Source organism: Euprymna scolopes, chromosome 25 (assembly GCF_053919585.1).
Source record: "Euprymna scolopes isolate OS-2025 chromosome 25, ASM5391958v1, whole genome shotgun sequence".
Lineage (NCBI taxonomy): Eukaryota > Metazoa > Mollusca > Cephalopoda > Sepiida > Sepiolidae > Euprymna > Euprymna scolopes.
The window spans coordinates 87,358,382-87,371,556 of NC_136506.1; the positions used below are offsets into that span (position 1 = coordinate 87,358,382).

General features: G+C 35.1%; 1 protein-coding gene and 1 long non-coding RNA gene across 2 annotated transcripts in view; both read left to right on the top strand.

Moving 5' to 3' along the window:
• Positions 1–13,175, top strand: part of LOC145247491 (uncharacterized) — a 534,006-nt gene that overhangs the window by 287,522 nt on the left and 233,309 nt on the right. The gene's annotated exons all lie outside the window — the stretch shown is intronic.
• LOC145247485 (EF-hand domain-containing family member B-like) overlaps positions 1–13,175 on the top strand; it is a 185,265-nt gene that overhangs the window by 74,554 nt on the left and 97,536 nt on the right. The window lies entirely within an intron of this gene.

Sequence of the window (13,175 nt, forward strand, 5' to 3'; positions counted from 1 at the left end):
CTTCAGTTGCATTCTTTTTAAAACTTGCGAAATGTTTTAGCTGAACTCTGGAATCCATTTATCAAATATTTTTTATTGGTACCCCGACAAAAGGAGGGTGGACCTGTAAATTCACTCTTGTCCGTTCGTCTGTCGGCACTTTTCTCAATAACTACGCCTTGGAAATTTTTGAAATTTTGCACAAACATTAAACATGATATGAGTAAAAAAAAAATAACAGAATGGATTTTCTGGGAAAACTCTGGTTGCCTCCCCCCCACCTCCCCGGGGGTGCCTTTCGAGTTAAAATGGCTAAAATGGACACTTTTGTGCTTATTAAAAAAAAAATTGATGCCTTGAAGTTTTATAAAATTTTCTGAAAACTTATAACTAACTGATTTCTATATAATTTTGTTTGTCTATACTTTGTGATAACTCTTGGGTGTACCCCAGGGCTCTTTAAGGGCTAATAAAAACACTCCATTTTTGTGACTATTTTACCATATTTGTCCAGAATTTTCTGTGTATATCTATTTATTAGCAGTTTTGCATGGTGCTGAACTCAAATTTAAATATTTAAATCAGTGACTGCGTCCTTTCTCGGAAGTCTTCCTAGAGGACTTTTGGGGCTAAATGGTGGACAGTCATTTCTTTTTTTGCATGGTGCAGAACTCAAATTTACATATGTCAAGGCCTAAAACTGCACGGTTTGTTCATTTTCACCAGGATTTGACGTCTCCTGGGGACTTTTGCAGTATCAATTAAGAATTGATTATATAATGTTAAATTGAATTTTTAAAAAAGTTCTTAATGCTGCAATATTTTAAGTTATAAATATATTATATATTTTACTAGAATATCTTGTCTTTTTCTTTTCCAGTTTTAACAACTAGTCCTTTTACTTTTCTAAGTTTAATCTTAACCATATTGCTTTTCATGATTGCATTTTTCCATGTAATATATATATATATACATACCTGCCATCCCTTTTATAAAAGATGTAATTGCTTGATCGTGGAAGACAAGATTCAAGCAAGCAAGGAAGGAAAGACGGACGCCCGGACGGTCCACAGAGTTTTATAATTATATAGATTTATAGTAGAATAGGGTTTAATTTGTGCTCATTTTTACAGTTAGTACTAATCCATATTAATCGCTAACTGTGCATCGAACGGATACCATATTACTTAGTTTTCCACAACTTATTATAACAAAGGTCCATACAAAATTTTAGCCAGATCGGTCCAGTAGTTTCCGAGAAAAAGTGAGAGTAAATGTGGTATTATGAATTGCTTCTCTTAACCGGGTAGAGCTTCTACTATCTTGGTGGCTTTGTTTTATTAAGAAAATATTCTTTTTTAGGTCATTTTTTAGTTTATATATATATATATATATATATATATATATATATATATATATATATATATATATATATATATATATGAGCAAACAGTATTATATATATATATATATATATACACGCATGAAGGTCATTCCAAAAGTAAAGCTCAAAAGTAAAAGTTGAAGAGCTATGAAAACAGGTGTGGTATCATTAAAACGAGCAACCTTTTATCTGCCAGAATTTATTTTTCCACATAGTCTCCACCATTCTCAATGCACTTTTGCCAGGAATTCATTGCCACATGTCTACTTCTGATGCATGTCCATGACAGGGGCTGCTTTCTTAGAGTCTCACACCATGAATATCTGCAACAGAGAGATAAGACTTTCAGGTCATAAATGCATAAGTTAAGTCATCATAACAATACAATTTGCAATCTCTTCAGATCCATTCGGGCAGAATAATAAAAATAATAAATGTAGACATGTGAGCAAATTCCTAGAAGCATCTTTTATTTTTTTTTAAGTTTCAACAAATGTGACACTAGAGATGTGGATAGAGATGGTGACTGACGACCTAGGTATGCCAAGTTCGAATCTAGTTAATTCCATCGCAATCACTTATTGATGTTAACAACCTTCATCTGGTCTTTCTCATGAAAAGAATCAAGGGAACCGATGCCAGCATCAGAATCGAGACTGCTCCAAAAAATTAAAAATAAAATAAAATTTCGTACCATGCTGATTTGTAAGAGAAACGCTGACGGATATACAATAGCAGCAGCAGCAGCAGCAGCAGCGCATCTCATGTATGCAAATGAGCAAGCCAGTGTGTGAAGTGATGTTACAACAGAGGAAAAGGAGCGAAAGAAAAGTGTAGGAAAAAAGAATCAGTGCAATAGGAACTTTTGAAACAAGATGCAATCCAAACTTTGAACCAAAAATGGTGTGCATGGGTTGAGCTGCAGAGATAGCAGCGGAAAGAAAAGCAAAGATTTAAACAAAATTGCATGACAGCGATTGAAGTGGAGCAGACATGTTGATGCAGGAGAAGAAAAGGCGTGTGTTCCAAATGGCAGTTTTGTTAACTATATGCCAAACTACTTTTAAAACGAAATGCAGTCCGTTGTTTGGGAAGTGCCATGAATAAACTCCTTTATTTCAACTAAAAGAATTAGCTGAGTCGAATTTCCTTTTTTGCTCTTTTGCGACTGTATTTTCATGTAACGTTTGAGTCCATATAAAAATATGACGGCTACTTTACAGATTAATAAAAATTTATTTACGCTAAAAAAAAATCAATGTGTGACTATTTTTTATGAAGATATATACTTTTTATGAAAATAAATATCACACTTTTCTATTCCCTGTATTCTTTTTCAACTTGTCTCCGGATCTCTCCCCTTCTCTCAGACCTCTCTCTCCTTCTGGACCTCCCCCTTTTCAGAACCTTTCCCTTCTTCCCTTCTTCCAGATCTTTCCTTTTTTTCTGGATCTTTCTCTTTTTCCAGACCTCTCCCTTCTTCTGGACCTCCCCCTTTTTCTCGACCTTTTTTTTCTTCTAGACCTCTCTCTTCTTTTGGGTCTTTCCCTTTTACTGGACCTCTCCCTTCTTCCAGACCTCTCCCTTTTTCTGGACCTCTCTCTTCTTCCGAACCTCTCCCTTCTTAGAACGGTAATAATTTAATTTGTAAAAATAAAAACAGAGATGATCTCTTTTTGATGCCAGTATATATAAACCTACAGAACAGACTTACAGCTTCAAGATTGTTTGTTCGATTTGACTTCTGGTTTTTGGTCCAAAGACAGGACGACGGTGTCAAGCGAGACATGGTCCTTTCTGATCAATGATTATCTTCCTCTCATATAACGTGATAATTTTAAGAACGGCTTTCTTGTCCACTTGACCAGTTTAATTATCTAGCCAAACGGATAGCAGAAACCAGAAGTCAAAAAAAAAAAAAAAAGAAAAAAAAAAAGAAAAAGCAATAAACTTAACTGTGACCCTTTCTTTTTTGATTTAAGAGCTAGTGGTTTTATTCAGTGACGTTTCCGGAAATTCTGATCCATTTTTGACACAGTGACCATTTATATTTTATTTTTAAGACTCCAATAATAAAATGGGTGCAACTGTGATCTCTTAATTCGGACATTGTTCATCTTGACCATCACATATATCATTGTCCTTAAAACTGACCATTTTTTTTTCTTTACATTACTTGCACTTGCCCATTCGAATCAAGGACAGTCATATATGTTTTTAGTCGGTTTGGCAAGCAATTTTCCAACATCTCCTTCATACATATCTCTTCTTCTTCTTCTTCTTCTTCTTCTTCTTCTTCTTCTTCTTCTTCTTCTTCTTCTTCTTCTTCTTTCTCTCTCTCTCTCTATCTATCTATCTGTCGCACTCATCCTTTACTCTTCTCACTTTCTCTTTCTCTCCCCACCTCTCTCTTTTTTGTCTGTCTGTCTGTTTCTCTCTTCGCCCTTCTCTCTCTGTCTCTTTCTTTTTCTTTCTTTGTCTCGTCTTTATTCCACTCCGTCCCCCATCTCTCTCTGCCTCTCTCTGTTTGTCTGTCAGTTCGTCTGTCTGTTTTCCCCATCCTTTCTCTCTCGCTGTTTTTCTCTTCTTTCTTTCCATCTGTCTTTGTGTTTGTCTGTCTTTATCTCTTTCTCACCTTTGCTCTTTGCTATCTTGTCCCCTTTCTCCATCACTTTTTTCTCCCTCTCTGTCTCCCCCTCTCACACCCTCTCATAACTCCCACTCAACGCCTTCCATGACTCGCAATTTGACAATCTATGACTGATTTCCTGTCGTTGAGTCCTTCCTTCCGCCTCCGCTTAAACAACAACAGCAACAAAAACTGTTTTCTTCAATAGACATTTCAAAAAAAAAAAAAAATTTTTTTTAAATAAAATGTCCATTCTAAATTCTAGGCTTGGAATCATTTCCCATGATAATTCTTTTAATGAACGTCATTTTTCAATACTTGAAACTACTTACAAAAAATCCTATTGTCTTCGTCAACTAAAGCAGTGTCTACTAAACTAAAACTAAAACTCCGTAGATCGTGTTTGTTTGTCTCCGTACACATCAGATTACGTCACAAATCGATGACGCGATTCACTAAAACATGTGCTAGATACCGGGAAGACACTTTATGACGTCGTAAATGGATGATTTTATAATTTCATCACTAATGGGCACGGTTATCTTCTATGCATGTTTTAATGGATGATGTTATCATGTAGTGACGTCATCAAATCTGATGTCATCCTGTTCTGATATCATCCAGTATTCATGGAGACAAACAAACAAACATGACCCACATATTGTCCGTAGTAATCTATTCTAATAAAATTGTATTTCTTCCTGCCTGTTTGTTTGTTCAAATACGCCATATCAGATGAAGCGATTAATGATGACGTCACATAAAGATTGAATAACCATACACTGGTTGTGACGTCACCATGAATCGCTTCATCTGATATAACATCATATATGACATATTGTGAACAAACAAAAATATTCGGTGTATCTTAAATAGTATGTGACCAAACCCTCTGCCCGGCAATATGTTTCGACAGCAACACTGAAACAAAAAGTCTATATTCCAAATCTTGTAATTTGGAATATAGACTTTTTGTCATTTATTTGTATATGCTCTGTAGTTATATTTAAAATACATCGAGCTTCATAAACAAAAGGATCGGTATAAATTAAGGGTTAAATATATTTGCAGAAGCATAACCCCCCTACTCCCATATATATATATATATATATATATATATATATATATATATATATATATATATATATATATATATATACATATATATATACTAGCGAGGGGTACCCGGCGTTGCGGGTGTTTGGGTGTGTGTGGGGAGGGGGTTTAAAAAAAAGTAAGTATGAGGATCGAACCCAAACCGTTGGGGCAAAGTTGTAAATTAAAGTGTGAAAAAAAAAAAAAAAGGTGCGACGTTAACGATTCCCCCACCGCAAGATGCTAACAGAAACACGTTTGAATTTATTTAATTACTTGAATTTGGCAGGTGCCCGTTTTAATGAGTTAATGAGGTCAAGTTTGACTGCGGGATTTTTATTTCCCCAAGATGTTATAGGAAAAAAAATAACCCACATGCGGCGAGCGACAAATGTTAAATATTTATCTTCCCGAAATCGAGCAAATTAAATAGACAGGCGAGCTTCATTGTTAACTGTGAGATATTACGATTTATATGTGATATAAAAAGTTTTAAAAATACATACATACATACATACATTTTCGCTTTTATATATATATATATATATATATATATATATATATATATATATATATATATATATATATGTCGATTTTCAGTCTACAGACTCGAGATTTGATATAAGAGGTATTGAGATTTGAGAAAATCTGTTTGGTAGGGAAATGCGCACACACAGACAATTTTACTTTTATAGATATATAGATATATATGTTTATATTTACTGGCAGGGCGCCCGGCATTGCCCGGTTGTAAAATACGCTTACATATGATATTTTGATTAATGCAGATTTCGTATTTATTATTATATTATATTGGACCCAATATATAGTAATGATTTAAAAAAAAAAAAAAAATGACTCGTGCGCCACCACCGAGAATCGAAACCAAAACGTTTAGCTTACGATTTATTTTTTCCTTTCATGTTAATGCCTGAACTATGAAAACATGTTTGCTGCAAGGCTAAACATTAAAACAAGCTATTACGTTACACATGCATAATCGTAATGCTGTCGTTCGACTTTCACCTGGCAAACTCCATTTTTTAAAAATTTTCACACGATTTTCCCCGGCTAAAACCCAAATATAAAGTTTTGCATGAGTTTAAATACTCTATATATTAAGTTTCATGTCTGCAAAACAAAAACTAACAGAGGAGTCTGTTAGGTAAAATTTTTTAAACAAATATATATATATATATATATATATATATATATATATATATATATATATATATATATATATATATATATATATACATACATAAATATATATAGAAAGAGGTTTGTGTTTACTATAAACTTTTTATGTAAATATTACACGAGTATAAATCATGTAGAATATCTGCATGAATATAATTATACATAATAGTAAACTAAAGATGATCAAACGGAAAAACTAATAGGGAATTAATTAAAATGAATGCTTAAAAAAATATGCAAATTAGCTAGATCTTTTGCAGATGAATGCAATCCTACGACTTATATATAACAAAGTTGTATTTTCTTTTTAAATAAACAAAAAAAAAAGGTTTGCCTTTTTTCTTCTTGGCCCAAAGGCCAAGATCTTTTTTCTGATATCAAAGTGTAGTATCTGTTCCGGCAGATACTGCAAGTTATGACTAGCTATGACTAGCAAAGACCAGATGTGGGGGCAACCCCACATGCCTGACCTTTAACCAGCTCCCATTTCCCACCTCTCGGGAGCTGGTCCCCTTTTCCCCTTCCCCCTCCCTTCACTCCTCACATTAAAAATCGGCCTTGTGCCTAATTTGCTCGGTGGGGGAGCAAATAAATACCATCTGTTCCGGCAGATACTGCAATCAAAGGCAATATGTGGGGGCAACCCAACATATCAGATCATTGCTCTTAAGCAATCAGTTTTGGTCAATATAGGGGAAACCCTTCATACCAATTGTCACTATCCAGTTCCCTCTCGGGGGAGCTGATCCCCACCCCTCACTCTCCACATTAAAAAACGGCCTTGTGCCTAATTTGCTCAGTGGGGAAGCAAATAAATACATACTGCAATCAAAGTTATATGTGGGATTGCCCCCACATATCAGACCATTGCTCTTGAGCAATCAGTTTTGATCAATGTAGGGAAAACCCTTCATATCAATTGTCACTATCCAGTTCCCTCTCAGGGGAGCTGATCCCCCTCCCCTCACTCTCCACATTAAAAAACGGCCTTGTGCCTAATTTGCTTTGTGAGGAAGCAAATGAATAACGAAACAGAAAAAAAGCCTTTTTTTACTGTTGTTCTTGGCCTTCAGGCCGGGATCAAGGTGTAGTATCTGTTCTGATGCTACACTTAAGGTGGTTTGTCTCGGTCAATGGAGAGGAGACCCTCTATACTGAGACAATTATTATTTTTGGTCCCAACTAGAGTGCCCCTTTTGCCTTTTTTTCGGGGAGCTAGTTTAACCCCACATTAAAAACGACCTTGTGTCACATTTTGCTTTGGTGGGAAAGCAGATAAATACTAATAGAAAAAAGGGTTTTTAATATTAATACACAAAAACCTCAAATTTATATATATATATATATATATATATATATATATATATATATATATATATATATATATATATATATATACAGGTCCTGGATATGACCTTAAACTATATCCAGTGGTGAGGCCCCAGCTTGCGGGCTTTGGGGAGTGTGGAGCCACCCTTTAATTGCCATTACTCCCAGGTCCACTCTGACCCGGAGTGGTAGTACCTGTTAGGGTACCAACTATGGGTTAAATAGAAACCGACTTGAAAACAACAAATATATTCTATTAAAAATTTTTTCTCCAAAATCTTTGGATTCAACATTAAATAAGCTGAAAAGGGTTGATATGCCGTAAAACAAAAACAACCAACCAACCATATATATATACACACACACACAAACTAAAAAAAATAGACACCCATAGAAACAGTTTATTTCAATAAACATAATTTATAGAACGAAATTAAAAATTTAATAACTAATACTTGGTTGACATTTCCTTTACTATTTTTAATGCTAGAACTCTTCTAGGCATGGCATGGCATGGATCAGTTGGCAAATATCATTTCCAAGAATTTCTTGCCACATCTGATGCAATAATGCTAAAAGTTCAGGCTTAGAAGATGGCTTCCTTTTTTTTTTGTGCAGGTTCATGTCTAATATGCCCCAAAGTTTTCAATTGGGTTCATATCCAGAGACTGACTTGGCCATGGAAATGTATTAATCTCATTTTGGTGCAACCAATGTTGTATCACCCTAACAGAGTGACAAGGAGATCCATCTTCCATAAATAGGGAGTTAACTTTGTTCATTTTACCACTTGAGAATATTGGTAGGAGTCTTTTATGTAATATTGAAACATATTTAGCAGAATTGATGTTTCCTTCGAACTCTACTAGATCTGAGCGACCATCACTCCATATTGCACCCCATACCATGGCTGAGAAACCGCCCTATTTCAGTGTTAGCTGCAATCTTTTTAAAGTCAAAGTCTCGCTGAGAAAGCCTCCATACCCACACCCTTCCACTGCAGGGAAATAATGCAAATCGTGACTCATCAGAGAAAATAACATTGATCCAAAAGGTCACAGATCTCTCCACCATCTCACGAGCCCAATCTTTTCTGCACTTGATATTCACAGGATGAAGAAGATGTTTCCTTCTCACAGCTCTACCATAGTAGCCCAGCTTTTAAAGATACCTAACAACTGTTCTGAGACTAACACCAGCTTATGTTGCAATGTCAGAGCTTTGATCCTCTTCAACATTTATTTTCATAAGATGCAAGGTTCTATCAGAGGGACCAGGGCGACCTGGATGAGGTTTTTACACTCTTTGTCCCTTCTTGTGAATTGTACAATTACTCTATTAACAGGAGAAAGGGGTATTGAAAGATTTCCTTCGATTTTGCGTTGACTAAGACCATTGTCATGTTGACCCATGATTTGTCCTTACAGAAATTCTGATAGATCTGATGCTCCTTTGGTTCGTGGCATGCTTCAATGTTGTTAGATGCAATTTTAATGAGATACTCTAAGTTATTCCAGCACTATTTTTATCTGTAAATATAAATAAGCAAATATCAATCTTAAGAAAAATATTAATCTTTTCTGTCATGTTTGTGTATATACCCTACTTGCTCTTTCATCCGAAGAAGGGGAGGGGGAACTGCTGAGAGTAGCCTTTTCTGCCTTGGCTCTTTCATAAGAGACGTTGCTAGTCTTTCTCTGCTCTCTCATGATCCCCATGGCAGGTGCTCAACTGAGCTTCTATCTATGCCTCCAAATCCATGTAGAACATTCACAACAGTCACTCGTCTAGCTACAACAACTACCAACAATTTTTAATTATTATCGGTCCGCACCTAAAACTAAATGTAAATTCCATTAGTAAAGTTTATTTTCTTAGAACTACCAGTCTGGAGAACACAATATCGTGGGACTGCTTCCCAGCTGACTATAATATGACTGTTTTCAATCTTAATGTGAACAAGTTCCTGCTGAGCTGTTCTCTTAAGTAAGCAAACCTTATCCAAGTTCCATCATTACGATGTTGTCTCACAGCTTACCCAACACTTATTAACCCTCAGCCTCTAGTGGCCCTTGGGCCTTAATAAGTTGTGACCCCCTCCTCAGTAAAAAAAAAAAAATCAAGGTTGTTACGCTTTTATAATTAAATCATTAGAATGATTCCTAACCTTCCTGCCACATTACCCCTTCGTTCTTAATGTCAATACGTTTGAAGCCCGTCTGCCTCCAATATCCAGGATGGACTCAACGAGCTGGATTTATAAGATGTGTTTTCTTGATTAATTATTTTTATTTGTTTCTTTACAAGGAAGCCACCCACTTATCAAGGCTCAAAGACCACTTGAGGATAAAAGTTAATGAGCATATTATGATCAATTTCCACCATTACTGATCATCATGATGTTGTCTCACTGGTCACCTTACACTTATTAACATTTATCCTCATGTGGTCTTTAGGTGACTCCCCACCCTCCAGCAATATATATATATATATATATATATATATATATATATATATATATATACAGTGGCACCAAAAAGAAAGCCCGCACTTGTCATTTTTTCAGAAACTGCAAATTTAAAGTAAATTGAATGTAACTGTTTAAACGACCTATACCTCATTTGATTCGCCATTTATTCCTCTATAATTTCACCTGTTCATATTTGACTTTTAATTGAAGTATCCTAGTGTTCACGTCAGTTTAAAAAACTAACTTCAAATTGAGAACGCACAAAGAAAATAGTAGAAAGCAGTGGATAGCCGGAAACTGGATCAAGACGGGACACTGCAGGAGTGCAGTAAACAAACATAGGTGGAGACAAGTAGACTCCCCAATCTGCCCAAAGTGCAAAGAAGCTCCCCAGGACAGAGACTACCTGATCCTACACTGTCCAGTCACTCGACTGGAAGGAGGCTATGTGACAGTCCATTTAACCGAAGACAATTTCTCAGACTGGTTAAAAAATAGCAGTATTGAGGTCTTACCCACACGATACTACTACAGTAGAGCCCCAGGATACGGCATTAAAAATTAGTAACAAAATACAGTACAGTATATAATACACATGTATATAATCAAATAACTGTTGTGAGGTACAAATCACCCCTATTTGAGAACTAAGTGGAATCAACCAGTCCTATGAATACCACTAGTTTTAGAGACTAGATGGAGACATTCATACCATGTTTAATCGCATGCTACAAACACGTTCCTCTCATACCACTTTAGCGGCTCCTGTATTCTTTGTGATAAATACATATATTTATACACTTTACACTACTTGTGGTTTCTTTCATTTGTGACTCTTAGCATGGGTCTACAACAATAACATTATAAATAACACTGTAAGGTGGGGCAAATACCGTAACCAGGGGCTGAAAAACATTGTATTCCACATCGTAACCTGAAAAAAAACGTATCCTAGGGTCACCGTATCCCGGGGTTCTAATATACTGCTTGTCATAAATATATTTTGATACTACTATGTTTTTAGAGATACTTTACTAGAAACTCCATTAAAAAAAATTAAGTATATACAGTCATAGTTGGTGATAAAACTCTATACAGGTTCAAGGCATGAAAGCATGATTGAACCCCCCGCCTGGCTGATTATGTACAGAATAGAAAAAAGGGACACTCAAAATCCGTGTGAAAACAAGTCAGGATAATTAGAAAATATGAAAATGAAAACAATCATGGTTATGCTCTAATAATCCCATTAATGGATCAAGCTTAGAAATTTTGCTGTTTTTTTGGGTGGCTACGTTTTACGGCACATCAATCATCGTTGTCATATGTTATGTCAAAACCGAACGTCCGGTTTAGTTTGCTCATTTGTACTAGCAGGACCTGTAGAAATTCCACAGCGGCATCTTTCATATGTAATACTAGCTGGCAGTCCGGCGTTGTCTGGTCATACAATACGCTTAAACATGATATTTTAATTTATGCAGATTGCATATATATTATTATAAAATCAGTCCTCTATTGATTATCATATATTATGTGGAACAATTTGCCTGGTGGGCTAATTTTCAAAAAAATAAAATAAAAATAAAATAATAATGATAATGTCGTTCATCAAATTCCATCATGTTTGTTTACAATATCACGTCAGCTGATATTAGGGCTTGACAATGAATGCCCTGGAAAAGTCACTTCTGATTAATATTTACTTTTAAAATATGCAAACAAATAAATGATTTGCAGCGATTTTTAATGGTACCTCTTCTTCTTTTATCATAAATTGAATTCATTGATAAGAAAAAATTAAAATAAAATGGTGAGGCACACCCGAGCTTGAACAATGGGAGCATTCGATCTGTAGTTGAATGCTCTACCAGTTAGCTATATCTCCAGATTATATCAAATTTGTTTTTTTGTTTTTTTGAAATAGAAATGATTTGCTGAAATTATATTATCTTCCTTTGCTGATGTAACATCAAATATTTAGCAGTAAAAATGATTCTTTTTATCTATAAGAGAGAAAAGCTATTTTTAAGATCGGATTTTTTCGATTTTCGATACTTATCGGATGGATTTCTGCACAAAAAATATCTAAGAACACTGCTAGACATATAAATTGGTTTTGTGTGAAGTTTGCAAAAGATAGGCTCAACCGTTTCGGAGCCTATGAGGAAGGAACTCACGCACACAAAGTGACTTTTATATAATAGTAGAGATATTGGTGCTGTGGACATTCAGCGTGAATATAAAAGTATTTATCTAAGTAATCTGGTTTATATATTTGGTTATTACAGTTTATCTGCAATATCCTTATAGGAGTCTGTGATATATTTCCATTGTATGGACACCCGGCATGAACAGAACCCTACGATATCAATATACCATCTTTAGACAGAACAGATACTACCCTTGGATCCCTGCCAAAATACCAAGAAGATATATTTTAGTTTCACGCACGTCCCAAAAACAACATTATTTCTTTTATGTAAATTTTATTTTTTATATTACGTCATCGGTAATCGGGAGATCCTATTTATCAAAAAGGGGGATAGAAGGTGATAAAATACTACGAACATTAAATCAGCGTATCTATATACTAATTTAATGTTCGTAGTATGTTATCACCTTCCACCCTCTTTTTTAATAAATAGGATCTCCCAATCGAATAATTTATAATCTGGAAACCTTGACATACGTACTTATGTATGTACGTTAATGGTACTACGGTATTAATATATAGATTATTTGGTTTATTCAGACTACTGTTTTCCTCTTAAGTGTTATTTTCACAACGTTTCCGTCAACTTCACCTCCGACCTTCTTCAGGTGTATCTTGTTGAACTCCAGAAATCTTTCTGTTGAACTAGAGAATCTGTAGCGAATTTCAAACGTAATCCTCTGTTCAATTCTTACTGATTGTCAAAGTGAAGCCTTTCTAGAACGTGTTGCAAGATTTTGTTCACTTCGAGTTTTTTTTGTTTTTTTGTTTAATACATGAAGTTTTCTAAACATCTCTTCAAATCCCTCAACTTAACATTTACAGGCAACATGAACTGGAACAAATCCATTGAGAACATTGCAAAGGCTGCTGC